Here is a 19330-nt window from a genome sequence, read left to right as displayed (position 1 = left end):
GAACATATAATTGGGGGTTTATTTTCTATTCTGTTCCATTGATCTATGTATCTATTTTTGTGACAATATCATACTGTTTTGATTACCACAGCTTTGAAATGTAACTTTCAGTCCAGAATTGTGATGCCCCCAGCTTTGCTTTTCTTTTTCAAGATTGCTTTGGCTATTGGGAGTCTTTTATGGCTCCATACAAATTTTAGTATTGCTTGTTCTAGTTCTGTGAAAAATGCTGTTAATATTTTAAGGATTTCATTAAATAAATGCACTTCTTTGGGTAGTATAGACATTTTAACAATATTTGTTCTTCCAATCCATGAGAATGGAATGTCTTTCCATTTCTTTATGTCGTCTTCAATTTCCTCCATCAGTGTTTTATACCTTTCAAAGTACAGGTCTTTCACCTCTTTGGTTAGGTGTATTCCTAGGTATCTTATTATTTTGGGTGCAATTGTAAATGGGCTTATTTTATTAATTTCTCTTTCTGTTGCTTCATTATTGGTGTATAGATATGCAACATATTTCTGTACATTGATTTTTTTATCCTTTGGCTTTACTGAATTTATTTATCAGTTCTACCATTTTTTTTTTTTTTTTGTGGAGCCTTGGGTTTTCTATATAGAATATCATGTCATCTGGAAATAGGGAAAGTTTTACTTCTTTATCGACTTGGATGCCTTTTATTTCTTTTTGTTTTCTGATTGCTGCAGATAGGATTTCCAGTACTATGTTGAATAAAAATGATGAGAGTGGACATCCTTGTCTTGTTCCTGACATTAGGGGAACAGCTCTCCAATTCCCCCCCATTAAGAATGATGTTAACTGTGGGTTTTATATATATGGCCTTTATTATGTTGAGATATATTCCCTCTAAATCTATTTTGTTGAGGGGTTTTATCATGAATGGATGTTGTACTTTGTCAAATGCTTTTTCCATATCTACTGAAATGATCATATGGTCATTCTCCTATTGATGTGATGTATCACATTGCTTGATTTATGAATATTTAGCCACCCTGGCAACCCAGGAATAAATCCCACTTGATCACAGTGAATGATTTTTTCAATATATGTTGAAGTCAGCTTGCAAGTATTTTATGGAGAATTTTTGCATCTGTGCTCTTTGGAGATATTGGCCTGTAGTTCTCTTTTATAGCGGTGTCTTTATCTGCTTTTGGCATCAGGGTAATACTGGCTCCATGGAATGAATTTGGAAGTTTTCCTTCCTTTTCTATTCTTTTTTCTGGAAAATTTTGAAAATAAGTATTTCAACTCTTCTTTAAATGTTTGGGAAGCCATCTGCTGCTTGACTTCTGTGTTTTGGAAAGACTTAATTTAATTTGCTAGTTATTGGTCTGTTCAAGTTTTCTCTTTCTTCCTGTATCAGTTTTGGTAGTTTGTGTTTCCAGGACTTTATCCATTTCTTCCAGGTTGCCCAACTTGTTGGCGTATATTTTTTATAATATTCTTTTAGGTTTGTATTTCTGTGATGCTGGTTGTTATTTCTCTTCTCTTCTCTAATTTGTGATTTTATTTATTTCAGTCCTTTCTCTTTTCTTTTCGATAAGTCTGACTAGAGATTTTTAAATTTTATTTATTTTTTTCAAAGAACTAGTCCTGGTTTCATTGATCTGTTCTACTGTTTCTGTGTGTGTGTGTGTGTGTGTGTGTGTGTGTGTGTGTATATCCTTTATTTTTTTTTCTCATCTTTATTATTTCCTTCCTTCTGCTGACCTTAGACTTTGCTTGTTGCTCTCTTTCTAGCTCCTTTAGGTGTAAGGTCAGGTTGTTTGAGATTTCTCTTGCTTCTTGAGGTAGACCTGTATTGCTATAGTCTTACCTCTAATGGCTGCTTTTGCTGCATCCCCGGGTTTGAGATGGTTTTGTTTTCATTTTCATTTGTTTTTATTTACTTTTTAATTTCTTTTCTAATTTCCTGGTTGATGAATTCATTGTTTATTAGCATGTTATTTAGCCTTTATGTATTTTTAATCTTTCCAGGTTTTTTCTTATGGTTGACTTCTAGTTTTATAGAACTGTGGTCAGAAAATATGCACTGTATGATTTCAATCTTCTTCAGTTTCTTAAGGTTTGTTTTGTTGCCTAAGATGTGATATTCTGGCTAATGTTCTTTGTGCACTTGGAAACGGCACTTTATGTATTCTGTTGTTTTAGGGTGGAATATTCTGAGTATATAAGCTAAATCCATCTGTTCCAGTGTGTCATTCAAAGCCATTGTTTCTTTATTGGTTTTCTGTTTAGATAATCTTTTTATTAGTGTAAGTGGGTTATTAAGGCCCCGTATTATTGTATTATTATCAATTAGTTTCTTTATTAACTGTTTAATGTATTTGGGTGCTTTTATGTGGGGTGCATATATATTTATAATTGTTATATCTTCTTGTTGGATTGTCCCTTTTATTATTATATAGTGCCCTTTGTCTCTTGTTACAGTCTTTGTTTTAAAGCCTATTTTGTCAGATATAAGTATTGCTACTCTGGCTTTCTTTTGACATCCATTTGCATGATAGATATTTCTCCATTCCCCCATTTTCAAAATGCCAGTGTCTTTAATGAGGTCTGAAATGAGTCTCTGTAGGCAGCATATAGATGGGTCTTGTTTTTCTCAAATCCATTTGTCACTCTGTCTTTGGAACATTTAGTCTGTTTACATTCAAAGTAATTATTGATAGATACTTATATATCGCCATTTTATTGCTTGGTTTGTGTTTGTTTCTGAAGAATTTATCTGGTCCTTTCTTGTCTTTCTCTTTTTCATGTTTTTTTTTCAACGTTTTTTATTTATTTTTGGGACAGAGAGAGACAGAGCATGAACGGGGGAGGGGCAGAGAGAGAGGGAGACACAGAATCGGAAACAGGCTCCAGGCTCCGAGCCATCGGCCCAGAGCCTGACGCGGGGCTCGAACTCACGGACTGCGAGATCGTGACCTGGCTGAAGTCGGACGCTTAACCGACTGCGCCACCCAGGCGCCCCCTCTCTTTTTCATGTTTTGATTCTTTTCTTTAGTGATATATTTTTATTTGTTTCTCTTTATTTATTTTTTTTGCATATTTATTGGTATTTTTGATATATGGCTACCATTACGTTTATATATAACCTCTTTTTCATATAGTGGTCTATATTAAGTTGAGGTTGTTTAAGTTTGAATACATTCTTTTCTCCTCTCCACAAATATTAGATATATGTTATTATGTTTTATATACTTTTTTGTGAGTTCCTCAACTGTTTTTTTTTTTTTTTACAGAAAATTTCATTCTTTCCACTCAAAGTGTCTGTTTTAATATTTCTTTCAGGACTGGTTTAATGGTCATGAACTCGTTTAACTTTGGTTGTCTGGGAAACTTTTCATCTTTCCTCCTATTTGAAATGACAGGCTTGCTGGATAGAGTTTTGTTGGCTGCATATTTTTTCCATTTCAGCACTTTGAGTATATACTTACCAAGTTTCTATTGAAAAATGTCCTGATCATCTTATGGGTTTTCCCTTGTAAATTAATAACTTCATTTGTCTTGCTGCTTTAAATTTTTTTCTTTATCACTATATTTTGCAAATTTAATTATAATGTCTTGGTGTCAGTCTGCTGTTTTTGATTCTGGTGGAGGTTCTCTGTGCCTTTTTCATCTGCATATCTGTTTCCTTCCCAAGATTAGGGAAGTTTTCAGCTATCATTTCTTCAAATAAATTTTATTCCCCCCTTTCTCTCTCTTCTGGGACTCCTATACTATATATGTTATTACATTTGGTGGAATCACTGAGTTCCCTAAGTCTATTCTTGTTTTGTATAATTCTTTTCTCTCTTTTGTTCAGCTTGATTACTTTCCATTACTCTGTCTTCAAGGTCACTGGTTCATTCACCTGCTTCTTCCATCCTGCTTTTCATTCCATCAAGCATGTTTCTCATTTCACTTATTGTGCCTTTTATCTCTGCTATGTTATTTCCTATCTCTGTGTTAAAGGTCTCACTCATGTTTCCACTCTTTTCTCACATCCAAGGAGTATCTTTATGATCATTGCTTTGAATTTTATACCTGTCATATTACTTATATTTGCTTTGCTTAAATCACTGGCTGTGGCCTTGTCCTGTTCTTTCATTTGGGATAAATTTCTCTATCTCTTCATTTTGTCTACCTTTTGGTGTCTGTTTCTCTGTGTTAAGAAAGTTAGCTGTGGTGTTGGTGAGAATGTGGAGAAAGAAGGTCCCTCTTGTACTGTTGGTGAGAATGAAAACTGGTGCAGCTACTTTGAAAAAAAATATGGACATTCCTCAGAAAGTTAGAAATATAACTACCCTAGGATCCAACAATTGCACTACTAGGTATTTACCCAAAGATACAAAAATACTAAATCAAAGGGACACATGCATCCTGATGTTTATAGCAGCATTATCTACAATAGCCAAATTATGGAAACAGTCCAGGTGTCCATCGACTGATGAATGGACAAAGAAGTGGTATATATAAAAAATGGAATACTACTCAGTTATAAAAAGAATGAAATATTGCCATTGGCAATGAGGCAGATGGAGCTAGAGGGTATTAGGCAAAGCAAAATATGTTAGAGAAAGACTAATACCATATGATTTTATTCATATGTGGAATTTAAGAAACAAATGATCTTAAGGAAACAAAAGAGAGAAAGAGGTAAACCAAGAAAGAGACTCTTAACTATAGAGAACAAACTGATGGTTACCAGAGGAGAGCAGGGTGGAGGGATGGGTTAAATAGATGATGGTGATTAAGGTATACACTCTTTACAATGACCACCGGGTATTGTATGTAAGTGTTGAATGACTAAATTGCACACCTGAAACTTACATTACACTGTAAGTTAAGTAACTGGAATTTAAATAAAAACTTTTTTAAAAAATCAGCTGTGTCTTCTGCTCTTGAAAGTAGTGACTTTATGAAGAAGAGGTCCTGGAGTGCCCTGCAGTGCAGTGTGTCCTTTTACCAGGATCTGGCCCTTCAGGAGAGTGTTCAATGTATGTAGCCTACATCTTGCTGTCTTATCTGAGTCAATTTCCTTTCAGTTAAGTCATCTTCACTGACTCTCTGCTTTTTGTGGACTGTGCTTGCTCTCTGTGGTGTTAGTGGGACCAACCAGGCCAGGTCTGGCAGGAGATGGAGAACTTGAGAGCAGGGTGGCTGTGTTAGCAAAATTTGTGCTAGGCCACTAGTCATCTGCTGGATTCCTGAAGTGCTGTGGCAGCTGGGGGCTGCACACCTAGGTGGCTAGGGGCATAGGGTGAGTATAGTGCATGATGGTGGCTGATGGTGGGTGTCAGGGTGTGGAGTAGCAGTTGGTCCCTGTGTGAGTATTGGGCATGGCAAGCTACAGCATCTGTGTATCTGGTGGTGGGCACAGAATGCAACACAGCTGGGGGCTCCCAGCTGAGCCCTGTGCAGTGGATGTGTGCAGGGTGGGTTGGCAGCTGTGCACCAGGTGCTTGGGCGAGATGCCTACAGGAGTTTAACAAAATTTGACCTGAGCCCAGAGCCAAGGCCAGCAGACTTGGGGATGTGTGAATCCTCAGGAGAACTTGGGAGCATGGTGCATTGTTAGCATGTTAGGTAGCAAGTATCTGTAAAGCCCTACCTCTCATAGGTGTCTTTGTGTTTATGCTGGGAGTGGGGGAAGGAAAATGGCACCTGCCAACTCCCTTGTTTTCAGAGAAGTCCCCCAGTATGCTCAGAAATAAGCAGAAACAGGTCTATCTCCTGTTTGTCCCCAGCACTGTGTAAGCTGCAGTTTTTATGTTGCCTTTTCATGCAGGCTGCTGTCTCTTTAACAGCAGCAACCCAGCTCTCACTCTCCTTCCCTGTTCACCCAGTGCTGAGTCAGCTGACTTTTAAAGCTTCAGGTTCCAAGTCCCACTTATACAAACTCACAGAATTCAGCCCCTGTGTTTTTTAAACCCAAATGTTACAGGAATTAGTCTTCCTTCTGTGAGCTCCCTGGTGTGAGGGCCCATTTCTCTGCCCTCTCTGTTCATGCCAATACCCTTCTCCCACGGGTGGCATCCCCCTGCCTTTCTGACCTTCCTAGCCTTTCAGATGTGGCTCCTTCTCTATGTATAGTTGTGGAGTTTATTCTTCCAGTTTGTGTATATCTCTCCAGTTTATTGACTTGGATGTGGATGATATCTAGTTGAAAACATGGAACAGGGTGAGCTCAGGTTCCTCCTACTCCACCATCTTCCTAAGCTCTTCTCCTCTATTTTCATTAATTAATCAAATAAATGTTGTCCTTTGTCCCTGTGACCCTCTGGTCTTTATATGTCTATGCAATCATACTGGTTATTCTTGCTGTCTAGCCAGTCTCTGGGCTCCCTTCCACTGTATGGGCTGTCCCCCACCTTATGAAACAGGCCTTACATGCCACCATGGAAACTGAACACATCAGCATCTGCCTTTCCCACATCCCTTGCAGCTAGGGCACAGCCATGTGTCTTGGGTTCTGCCAGTCAGAAGCTCCTACACATACACACAAGGTGGATCTGGGGGCACACTCTCTGTGGAGGCTTTGTCAGTTTTAAGAGGAAGGGTTCCCAGGGGCAGCAACAGTGGTGGTGATGGTGATAATGTCCAGTGTCTGGTGTCCAGGGTGATTGGGCAGGGCAAACCATTCTTTGGTATGATTTGAGCAATGTTTAATTTGCTTCCAGTCTTAGTTCTCCAAGCCCCTGAATATTTCAGTGAATTCCCCAATATTCTCTTATTTAATTGTTTTTCTGTTTAAATCAACCTGATTGCTTTCTGCTGCTTGCAACAATAGCATAGCTAGAAATGTAAGGCTGATACACCTATTCATAATTTTTACTCTTTCATGGTATTAGAATTAATGTAATTTTATATCATGCACTTTTATTTAACATTATACCATGTGTATTTTTCAGTTTGACATAATCTTTCAGCTTTCTATGATGATAACATTAGTATATAAAATATTATAATGCATATTAATTATGTATAATAATAATATTATATATAATTATGTATAATAATAATATTAACTTTAATTCTCCTACTACCCTTTGGTAACCAATGTTAACAGACTGGCGGGGTGCTGATGTTTCACCTCATATTGTCCATTTGTGGGGGATAGGGCTTTCCTGTAGTACAGGTGGCTGAGTATAGGGGACATAGACAGGGCCATATTAGAGCTTAAAGAGCTTTAGAGAAAATCTAGTCAGAGCTCTTCATTGTTGGCTGAGGAATTTGAGGCCAGGAGAGGTGAATTAACTCAAGCAGGTAACTCATTCAGACAGCCAGTGTTGGATGCAGGACCAAACCCAAGCCTGGCAGCTCTATGCCAGAGCAGAGCTTTTTTCATTATGGCTGTATGCCTGCTACAGAACAATGTTAAACTTAGTGTTTTTATTAAAAGTATTCAGGAGAATGGGGCCCAGATTGGATGGTATGAGGTATGCAATATTGGTGCTCAGATTATTGTACAAAACTCCAAATCTGTGCTGTCAGTGCAGAGCCTGCTTGAGATTCTCCCTCTCCCTCTCTCTCTGCCCCTCCCTGCTTTCACTGTGTCTCTCTAAAAATAAATAAACTTTTTAAAAAGAAGAAAGATGTCTCTGAAATTCAAACCAGAATAAATGAAAGTTTTTGATCACTTTGTGCAATTGAGAAATCATCTTAAGGATGTTTTGCATGCAGCTAACACTCAATACATATTATTGATTACTATAATAAACACTTTCATATCCATTATCTCATGGGCTTGTCACAATGCTATAGGCCCACGAATAGATTTGGTGAGTATTGTTATTCTCATTGTGCAACTGAAGATTCATCTGAGACTCAAGTGGTTAAGTGAAATGGATCATTTCACCAGTCAAAGACACATCTGAAATTGAAACCTAATTTTCCTTACTGCTACCCCAGTGTCCATTTCTCCAAAGCTGCTTTGGAATGGAGTATACAGTGGCTGGGTTCTATACATCATCCTCATGAGCATGTAAATTGCTTGGGGGAGTCTCTCCCCACCATTCTGTTAAAGGCATCAAGCCCTTGTGCTGAGCTCTGGGGTGCTTCATGTGCACCATGTTAAATTCAAGGACGGTGTGGGCCATTTGGGAAGCATATGGAATTGGGCACAATATGCTTCTTCCTTTCCCCTTCTGGCTCTGTCATTTCTTAAAGATTCTCATAAAACTAATGACAGGATAAGGTAAGAAATCACATTACACTTTATAATGCGCTAATTAGGTAAATATGTTAAAAAATGTTCCCCATAGTGCCATTTCATGGTTGCACTGTTGGTAATCAGCACTTGTCTTCGAAGTGTCAGAATTCAAAAGCAAAGCTCCTCACTTTGCTGTGTTATATCACACTAATGAAATGAGTTAAGTGGAGTACTGGGAATGCTCTGCCTCTCTGATTGCTCAAGTCGTTGAAGGAATACTTTGAGGCTAGTGCTTTGGTCCTGGCTGATCCTTTGAGCATTAAGAGCTCTCTCCAGGCCCAGATATAAAGGTTCTATGCCTAGATAAGATGTTTATGTGCCAGTGTTAAGATGGGTTCCTCTGGCTCTGGATCATGTATGTACCAGGATGTACCAGGTACATCCATTCATGTACACCAGGATCCTAGACAGACAATGGGCATACTAAGATTAGAAATTGACAGCCCTATTTCACAGCAAGGGAGCAAAATCTGTGGTACTTTTTGTCTTCAATATGCTTTAGGTTGCAAACATAAATAGCCATAATATTAGTTTCTGGGTGACTGGACCATACCAAGGGAAGAATGGCAACGAGGGAGCACTTGGAACACATTCTGGGGTCAGAATACATAGGAAGCACTCTCAGACCCATTGTTAGCTCATCCTAATGGCCTGCTAGAATTTCTAGTTTGCAAACAACAGTGTGTCACTAATTTGTGAAGAAAGGAACTTATGAGAAGTATGCTGGATGTTGAAAACCAGGTTTGGGAATAAGCAGGACTGGGGGAGTTAGAGATGAATATGGGTTAGAGATGAAAAGGGTGAATATGGTAGTCCTTGCCATGTGGCTAGCAACATCTGATCCACTTCTACCACTGCAATGGACAGATTGAGTCATTTTGGAGTCTAATATTCCAGATACTTAGAGGAGCCATCTGATTAGGAGGGCTTGGACCACATGCCCATTCTCTAGTTGTACCTTTTTATTCTTTCTAGCAGGAGACAAGATCCTGGGTTTACTGTCTCATGGATACCGTCTGAAACAGTAGGTAACCAAAGGTAATTGGTATGCTTTTAAGAGGGAAATGGATCCTGTGGAGCCAAAAAGTGACAAATGACAAGTATGCTTAGTAAGGGACAGAATTTTGGACCTCAGGGGCCTTGCCCCTGAGTGGGAGCCATGCTATGGTTTATTACTGAAATTTAGCCAGCTGTCTACTCAGCCTATTTCTGTGCTATACAAATACACAAGTCACAAGCAACATGTGACTCTTTAAATTTAAATTAATTAAAAGTGAGTAAAATTGGGGCACCTGGGTGGCTCAGTCTGTTAAGTGTCTGACTCTTGATTTTGGCTCAGGTCATGATCTGAGTTGTGAGATGAAGCCCTGCATCAGGCTCTGTGCTTCACATGGAGCCTGCTTAAAATTTCTTTTCTCTCTCTCACCTTCCATCTTTCTCTCTCTCTCTCAAAAAAAAAAAAGTGAATGAAATCAAACATTTAGTTTCCTGTTTACATTAAACACTTTTCAAATACTCTAGAGTCACATATGGCTGGTGGTCACCAAACTGGTCAGTACAGATATAGAACATTTCTGTAATTTCAGAATGTGCTAATAGACTACATTAGAGTTTTGATGGGTCATTCAGGCCTTTCTCTGTATCTTCATTTTATATGACATCGACTCCAAGGCCATTTATTCTCTGTTTGCCAATGAAAGGGGTTGGGCATAAGGTGCGAAAAAGGAGAAATGACTGGTTGCATATTTTGTCTTTCCTTTGTTTTTGGTAGTGCATGATGTAACAGTATGGATAAATGTAGAAGTCACAGTATAATAAGACAGATTAGCTTATGAACAAGGAACAAAGTTGAATACACACACACACACACACACACACACACACAGAGAAAATAATATATTGGGTTGGTGGGCACACACAGAAAAGAATGTATTGGGTTGGTGGGGGACTATGGAGGTTTTCTTTTCATTTGAGTTTCAGTATTACTATTAAAATGATTGGGTCTTAAATAAACTTTTTCATAAAGAAAAATTTATTATTTTGGTATAAATGAGGTATTGAGGAACATTTATAGATGACAAAGATCCATAATCACATTTTTTTTTGTAAGATCATGTTTAAAAGATTTACATGAGCTCTTTTGTCCCTCAAACACTCTTACATGATTCATGGCAGGGCAGAGATTTAAATCCTTAGGCCTGTTCTGGAACTAAGAATACATTTCAAAATTTTTTTCAATTTAAATGCAACTGTGTCTCAGATGGTTGGATAGCCTACCTTCTAAAGTCACACAAGTAGTGCAGAGTAAGGCTGGAGTTTGAACCCCAGGTTTCTGGCTTCTCTTTCAGTGATGAATCCTAAAATCCTCTTACTCACTATAGGCAGAATTCTCATGTAGTTAGGCTCTCTTTGCCCCCATCCTCATGGTGTTGGGATGCTAAATATCACACTGCAAACCTGAGAGAGAGTAAAAATAGGGTTAAGCCCAGGAACAATAGGTCAGGGATCAGTTGCTTGGTTTAGGAGGTAGGGGCGCTCAGGGTGGGAGTCAGGGCCTAATGGGTAGAGTCTCTCTTGATCTCAGCCTGTTAAATGGGCCTGATAACTCCTACTCTAAACTCTTACAAGGTGGTTGTTATAAAGTTAAAAGTAGATAATGGTATGCAAACCCTTTACCAAAGCTGAAAGTACAAAGTACAAACGTAAAACATGATTATTACAAGGGGCACTGGGTAGGAAGAAAAGTACTCCCTGAAAATATATTTCTCATTCCTGGAAATATAATGTAAAATACTATTTTAGAGATGGTGTCTGAGAAAGGACATTGTGTGGACAATATCTCAATTTAACAATTTGTTCAACATGTAGCTGGCAACCATGGCCCATGTCTTGAACATATGTTTCTAGAAGGCAGAGGCTCTGGTGCATCCAGGGCTGCATGTAGAAAGGTGCCTGGACATGTACACTCACCCAGCAGGTTCATGTTGTCAGGCTAAGGCACTGGAAAAAAATCCTAAAGGGAATTCATTTAAAGTGGGACCAATATTCCAAACTAAATACAACCAAAATATTTGATTGAAACTTTATCTTGTGAAATAAAAAAATGAAAACAAGCTTATATTTATACAATAATTGTTTTAGTTACAATCATATACAAAAGGAAAAAATTGTTCTGAAAATCTAATTAACTGATAAACTAACTATAGTAAATATCCTAAGATCAAGCTCTGCCAAAAAGTTTGAAGTGTTTTTGATGTTCCTGAGAGTTTCTGAAGACATTTTTCTCTTCTGAAGCTTTTATCTGATCAAATCATCACTTTGCGGTCTTTTCTCTGCATTATCTGCCCTAACTCTGCCTTATCCTTATTTGTCAATGATTTAAGTGGGGTTCAAAGCAGTCTCCCTTGTCACTTAAATTAACTTTGCAAATCTTGCAGAAGATGCATGATTTCTCAATTTCATTTGGCAATTGATTTGCATTGTATTTGCATCATATTGACAGGCACCTGGCACATCTAATAATCTGGAAGCTTCTGCAAGAAGTCTCTGATCAATGTGGCTCCTCCGGGTATGAGCTTCTAAGAGGGTCAAGAGGTTCTTGTCAGACCAGTTTAAAAGTGTTCAGGTTATTAAAGAATATCTATTCTTTAATTTGTTTCCATTTGGAATCTTGTAACCTCATGGACTCAGACAACAAACACTCAGGAGCATAGGCCTTCTGTACTCCATCTAGTGCAACTCAGAGGGGAGGGTGGTGTCACGCATGTCATCCCTGAGTGCTAATTAAAATAATCTATTTTCTTCTGTGACCTGGGGCAAGCTTTTTCCTCTGTGGCTTCATGTGTAATATATTCTAATTTCAGTCCTGCTCTCCACCGTCTCTGTAATATAACACCAGTTCTCAGCTCTTCAGCCACTCCTCCAGTTCTGGCTCAGGCCACAGTACCACCATAGTAGACATGACTCATGAGACTGTAATATTTGATGCAGCAGGAGACATGGTAGAAAACACGGGGAGCTCTAGAGTGAGCATCCTGGATATTTGCCTCAGCAAAGGATCAAGGGGACCTTCAAACTTACTTTGGTGTAATCTGAATGGACTATTATCAATTTAAAAAACTAGATTGAGAGGATCAAGAGGATTCCACTGCATTGACTTCAGGCCTTTTAAAATTTGTGGTAAAAATTGATAACATAAAATTTACCATTTTAAATTATTTTTTCCACTTTTAAATGGCAGTTCTGTGTCATTAAGTACACTCACATTGTTGTATAACCATCACCACCACCAATCTCTAGAACTTTCTCATCATCCCAACTGAAACTCTGTAACCTTTAAACAGCAACTCCTCGTTTCCTCTCCCCCAGCTCCTGGTAACCACTATTCTACTTTCTGTCTCTATGAATTTGATTACTCTAGGTACCTCATATATGTGAAATCATATAGTATCTGTTTTTCAGTGTGACAATATTTCACTTAGCATAATGTCTTCAAGGGTCATCCATGTTGTGACATGTCAAAACTTCATCCCTTTTTATGCCTGAATAGTATTCCATTATATGTATATACCACATTTTGTTTATCCATTCATCCAATGGATATTTGGTTTGTTTCTATATTTTCGCTACTGTGAATAATGCTGCTATGAACATGGGTGTGCAAATATGTATTTGAATCTCTTCTTCCAGTTCTTTTGAGTTGAGTTTGGTTTATCAAGCTTAATTCCTAAAATATGTCTGTTTTCTCTCATTTGAAAACACCTTTAAAAAATTAGGGGTAGGCGCCTGGGTGGCACAGTCGGTTAAGCGTCCGACTTCAGCCAGGTCACGATCTCACGGTCTGTGAGTTCGAGCCCCACGTCAGGCTCTGGGCTGATGGCTCGGAGCCTGGAGCCTATTTCCGATTCTGTGTCTCCCTCTCTCTCTGCCCCTCCCCTGTTCATGCTCTGTCTCTCTCTGTCCCAAAAATAAATAAAAAACGTTGAAAAAAAATTAAAAAAAAAATTAGGGGTAGAGTGATATTAATCTGCTTATTGAAAAAAATCTTCCTTTAGAGTTATAGCTATTGAAAGAAAAGACCTAAGGAGTGCCTGGGTGGCTTGGTTGGTTAAGCATCCAACTCTTGATTTTGGCTCAGGTCATAATCTCACAGTTCGTGAGTTCAAGCTCCACATCAGACTCAACGCTGACAGCGCGGAGCCTGCTTGGAATTCTCTCTCTCCCTCCCTTGCTCTCTGCCACTTTTGCCCCTCTCTTTATCAAAATAAATAAATAAACTTTAAAAAAAAGAAATAAAAGATTTGAGAGTTTATACCTCCATATATCTTGAGGAAGAAGAAATAAACTTAGTAGTATTCCTGAAGCTTCAGAAGGAAGGATAACTAGAGTTTTGGAGGAGACAGTTTTCAGCTTAATATATGAAGAAGTTTTCTAGGTCTGAGTATTACCCAACAAGGGCCTGAACAGGTGGGTCATGAGCAAACTGTCACAATCTGCATGGGGTAAGAAGAATCTCCAAGCTGCATCCATGACTAGGTGTATCCAGACATTATCATCCTGCTCTTCCTTCCTCTTTCCTTTTTTTGAAATATTTCCTACTCATGATAGTTCATTTTGCACTTGATTACATATTCTGTTGTACAGTGACCTAATTACTTAATGTGTGTAAATCTTTGACTACCAGCATTTAGCAGGGCTTACATACATACTTTTCTTCAAACTCTGTGAGCCCAGTAAATTTATTGAAATGTCATATTGATGAGAAATTGGAAATGCCATATGAGTTCTCTCTCTCTCTTCCTCTCTCTCTCTCTCTCCCTCTCTGAAAGAGAAATTCTAATCTAATGCTGTTTGAATGGAATGAGGAGAGTCCTGTTTCTTTTCTTTCTTCTTCCAGGTACTTCTGTTCCTTCACCATCTTCTTCTATTCTTCTTTCTTCAGAAAAGAAGAACAGGTAATTATTCACCTGTGATATCAGGGAATCATTATTAGTCCAAGAAGTTGCTCTTCAATCCTTTAGGGAGTGCTTGTGCTATGGGAGATAATGCATATAAAGCTCTCTAAATGATGTGGCTAGAACTCCCCCATGTACCCTGTGAGCAAGGAGAGGGCTTGTTTTTAGAGAGCTGCCAGTGAAGCATTTCAAAGGTAATTGGCAAATGATGTCTTAGAGACAATGTAAAAAATTCATTGAATTTTCCTAGCCTGAGATTGGAAGCCATCCCTTCTCTGCAGGGCAACCCAATGACTTATAATAACAACCTGTGGAAAATTATATTTTCAAGCCCCAATTTATTTCCTACCCACTGGAGATTATGAAAGGACTGTCACCCAGGAAACAAAAATAGCTTAGTGGAGTGTTGTTTTTTTTTTTCAGGGCAACGGAAAAATTATGTTTCTTTTGCTGTTTTTAAAACAAAACAAATGCCTGGATGTGGGCCCAGGGTTACAGGCAGGACTGGAGCAGTGACAATAATAAGGAAGGAGTAGGCTGCTCATTTATACATTTGATCTATCACCTGATCTGGAGCTTAATTAAAAGGCTCCATTCAGGTTGTCTGTTGGAACATTGCTGAGGCAGGAGATGGATGGCTGTGGTTAGTGGCTGTCAAGATGGTGATCTGCCTCAGGGCTAAGTCTGAGGGGTGGGCATTTCTTGGAGGCAGGTGTTGGGTTCCAGTCTCTATTCTCTAGCCTTTGTCATGAGTTTTACCTGGTTTCTCTAAATGTACAGTCCTTAAGACCCCCTAATATTCTCTGTCCTAGTTAGAGCTCCCTCAAAGGCAGACCCTGAGACAATGACTTGGGTGCAGGTAGTTTTGAAGGAAGTACGATGAGGGAATGAGAGAGCAAGACAAGCGAGAAAAGAAAGACAAAAATGTGTGCCGTGATCTGGTTGCCACTGAGGGCAACTGGGGCTCATCCCACTGGGAAATATGATGACTTTTTTTTTTTTTTTTGCTTTTAGACTGTATGATTTTATTTTATTTTTTAATGAAATATTTTTATTTATTTTTTTCTCATTTTTTTATTTTTTAATATTTTTTAAATATGAAATTTATTGTCAAATTGGTTTCCATAGAACACCCAGTGCTCATCCCAACAGGTGCCCTCCTCTTTGCCCATCACCCACTTTACACTCCCTCCCACTCTTGATCAACCCTCAGTTTATTCTCAGTTTTTAAGAGTCTCTTACGGGAAGATCCTGGGAAGATGGCAGCGTAGGAGGACGCTGGGCTCACCGCACTCCCTGCTGATCACTTAGATTCCACCTACACCTGCCTAAATAACCCAGAAAACCACCAGAAGACTAGCAGAATGGAGTCTCCAGAGCCAAGTGCAGACTAGAGGCCCACGGAAGAGGGTAGGAAGGGCGGAGAGGGTGCGTGCTCCACGGACTGGCGGGAGGGAGCCGGGGTGGAGGGGCAGCCCACCAGCCAAGCAGAGCCCCCGAGTCTGGCTTGCAGAGTGTGTTCCAACAGCAAGCGGGAGTTGACATTTGGAAGGTTATAAGCTAACAGCTCTGCTCAGAGAACGGGAGAGCTGGAGGACAACAGGAGGGAGAGTTGTTGAGCCCTGGATGACAGAGCACAGCTTGGTGGGGACCAAAGGCGCTTGCCAATGCCATATCCCTCACCCATCCCCCAGCCAAAATCCCACAGGGAACCAGTTCCTGCCAGGGAACTTGCTTGCACCGCGCAAACACCCAACGTGTGCTTCTGTGGATCCATCCCTCCGGTGGGTCTGACTCCCACCTGGTGCTGCAGGGTCCCTCCCAAAGTGGGTCTCCAAAGGAAAAGCGAGCTGAGCCTGCCCCTCCTGCCCCTGTGCACCTTGTGGATCCACCCCAGCTAATATGCTAGATCCCCAGCACCACAAGCCTGGCAAAGTGCAAGTAGCCATGACTGGCCATGCCACCCCAGTGAATCCCTCCCCTAGGAGAAGGGAAGAGAAGGCACACACCAGTCTGACTGTGGCCCCAGCAGTGGGCTGGGGGCAGACATCAGGTCTGACTGCTGCCCCGCCCACCAATGCAAGTTACTCACGACAACACAGGAGAAGTGCCCCTCAGTCCCACACCACTCCAGGGACTATCCAAAATGATGAAACGGAAGAATTCCCCTCAAAAAAACATCCAGGAAAAAACAACAGCTAACGAACTGATCAAAAAGGATTTAAACAATATAACAGAGAGTGAACTTAGAATAGTAGTCATAAAATTAATCACTGGGCTTGAAAACATTATAAAGGACAGCAGAGAATCTCTTGCTACAGAGATCAAGGGACTAAGGAACAGCCAGGAGGAGCTAAAAAATGCTATCAACGAGCTACAAAATAAAATGGAGACAACCATGGCACGGATTGAAGAGGCAGATGAGAGAATAGGTGAACTAGATGATAAAATTATGGAAAAAGAAGAAGCTGAAAAAAGAGAGATAAAAAAATCCAGGAGTATGAGGGGAAAATTAGAGAAGTAAGTGATGCACAAAAGAGAAATAATCTACGCATAATTGGTATTCCAGAGGAGGAAGAGAGAGGAAAAGGTGCTGAAGGTGTACTTGAAGAAATAATAGCTGAGAACTTCCCTGATCTGGGGAAAGAAAAAGGCATTGAAATCCAAGAGGCACAGAGAATTCCCTTCAGACGCAACTTGAATCGATCTTCCGCATGACATATTGTAGTGAAACTGGCAAAATACAAGGATAAAGAGAAAATTCTGACAGCAGCTAGAGATAAACATGCTCTAACATATAAAGGGAGACCTATAAGACTCGTGATCGATCTCTCTACTGAAACTTGGCAGGCCAGAAAGAAATGGCAGGAGATCTTCAATGTGATGAACAGAAAAAAATATGCAGCCGAGAATCCTTTATCCAGCAAGTCTGTCATTTAGAATAGAAGGAGAGATAAAGGTCTTCCCAAACAAACAAAAAAAGAAGGAATTCGTCACCACTAAACCAGCCCTACAAGAGATCCTAAGGGGGAGCCTGTGAGACAAAGTCCCAGAGACATTGCTACAACCATGAAACCTACGGACATCACAAGGACTCTAAACCCATATCTTTCTATAACAACACTGAATGTAAATGGACTAAATGCACCAACCAAAAGACATAGGGTATCAGAATGGATAAAAAAACAAGACCCATCTCTTTGCTGTCTACAAGAGGCTCATTTTAGACCTGAGGACACCTTCAGATTGAAAGTGAGGGGATGGAGACCTATTTATCATGCCACTGGAAGTCAAAAGAAAGCTGGAGTAGCCATACTTATATCAGACAAACTAGACTTTCAATTAAAGGCTGTAACAAGAGATGAAGAAGAGCATTATATAATAATCACAGGGTCTATCCATCAGGAAGAGCTAACAATTATAATGTCTATGCACTGAATACAGGAGCTCCAAAATATATAAAACAATTCCAAACATAAGCAACCTTATTGATAAGAATGTGGTAATTGTAGGGGAACTTAACACCCCACTTACAGAAATGGATAGATCATCTAGACACACGGTCAATAAAGAAACAAGGGCCCTGAATGACACATTGGATCAGATGGACTTGACAGATGTATTTAGAACTCTGCATCTCAAAGCAACAGAATATACTTTCTTCTTGAGTGCACATGGAACATTCTCCAAGATAGATCACATACTGGGTCACAAAACAGCCCGTCATAAGTATACAAGAATTGAAATCATACCATGCATACTTTCAGACCACAATGCTATGAAGCTTGAAATCAACCACAGGAAAAAGTCGGGAAAACCTCCAAAAGCATGGAGGTTAAAGAACACCCTACTAAAGAATGAATGGGTCAACCAGGCAAATAGAGAGGAAATTTAAAAATATATGGAAACAAATGAAAATGAAAATACAACAATCCAAACGCTTTGGGATGCAGCAAATGCTTTGGGATGCTTAGGAATTTGTCCATTTCTTCCAGGTTGTCCAGTTTGTTGGCATATAATTTTTCATAGTATTCCCTGATAATTGCTTGTATTTCTGAGGGATTGGTTGTAATAATTCCATTTTCATTCATGAAATTATCTATTTGGGTCATCTCCCTTTTCTTTTTGAGAAGCCTGGCTAGAGGTTTATCAATTTTGTTTATTTTTTCAAAAAAAACAACTCTTGGTTTCGTTGATCTGCTCTACAGTTTTTTTAGATTCTATATTGTTTATTTCTGCTCTGATCTTTATTATTTCTCTTCTTCTGCTGGATTTGGGGTGTCTTTACTGTTCTATTTCCTTTAGGTGTGCTGTTAGATTTTGTATTTGGGATTTTTCTTGTTTCTTGAGATAGGCCTGGATTGCAATGTATTTTCCTCTCAGGACTGCCATTGCTGCATCCCAAAGCATTTGGTTCTTGTATTTTCATTTCCATTTGTTTCCATATATATTTTTTTAATTTCTTCTCTAATTGCCTGGTTGACCCATTCATTCTTTAGTAGGGTGTTCTTTAACCACCATGCTTTTGGAGGTTGTCTAGACATTTTCCTGTGGTTTATTTTAAGTTTCATAGCATTATGGTCTGATAGTGTGCATGGTATGATCTCAATTCTTTTGTACTTATGAAGGGCTGTTTTGTGACCCAGTATGTGATCTATCTTGGAGAATGTTCCATGTGCACTCGAGAAGAAAGTATATTCTGTTGCTTTGGGATGCAGAGTTCTAAATATATCTGTCAAGTCCATCTGATCCAATGTGTCATTCAGGGCCCTTGTTTCTTTATTGACCGTGTGTCTAGATGATCTATCCATTGTTGTAAGTGGGGTATTAAAGTCCCCTGCAATTACTACATTCTTATCAATAAGGTTGCTCATGCTTGTCATTAATTGTTTTATATATTTGGGGGGGCTCCCATATTCAGCACATAGACATTTATAATTGTTAGCTCTTCCTGATGGATAGACCCTGTAATTATATTATAATGCCCTTCTTCCTATCTTGTTGTAGCCTTTAATTTAAAGTCTAGTTTGTCTGATATAAATATGGCTACTCCAGCTTTCTTTTGACTTCCAGTAGCATGGTAGATAGTTCTCCATCCCCTCACTTTCAATCTGAAGGTCTAAAATGAGCCTCTTGTAGACAGCAAAGAGATGCGTCTTAG

At 39.3% G+C, this 19330-nt stretch overlaps 1 long non-coding RNA gene across 2 annotated transcripts in view; it reads left to right on the top strand.

The window, feature by feature from the left end:
• The window catches only part of LOC131499492 (uncharacterized), a 95408-nt gene that overhangs the window by 49135 nt on the left and 26943 nt on the right, over window positions 1-19330 (top strand). Inside the window, exon 2 of one of the 2 annotated variants that reach the window (XR_009255912.1) lies at window positions 9191-9253. The exons of the other annotated variant lie outside the window; for it this stretch is intronic. This is a non-coding gene — a long non-coding RNA (uncharacterized LOC131499492). The remainder of the gene's footprint in view (window positions 1-9190; window positions 9254-19330) is intronic. 2 annotated transcript variants of the gene reach the window in all.

This window comes from Neofelis nebulosa, chromosome 17 (genome assembly GCF_028018385.1).
Source record: "Neofelis nebulosa isolate mNeoNeb1 chromosome 17, mNeoNeb1.pri, whole genome shotgun sequence".
In the NCBI taxonomy this organism is placed as follows: Eukaryota; Metazoa; Chordata; class Mammalia; order Carnivora; family Felidae; genus Neofelis; species Neofelis nebulosa.
The sequence above is the reverse complement of the archived record's forward strand: the minus strand, read 5'-3'. Positions and strand labels throughout refer to the sequence as shown.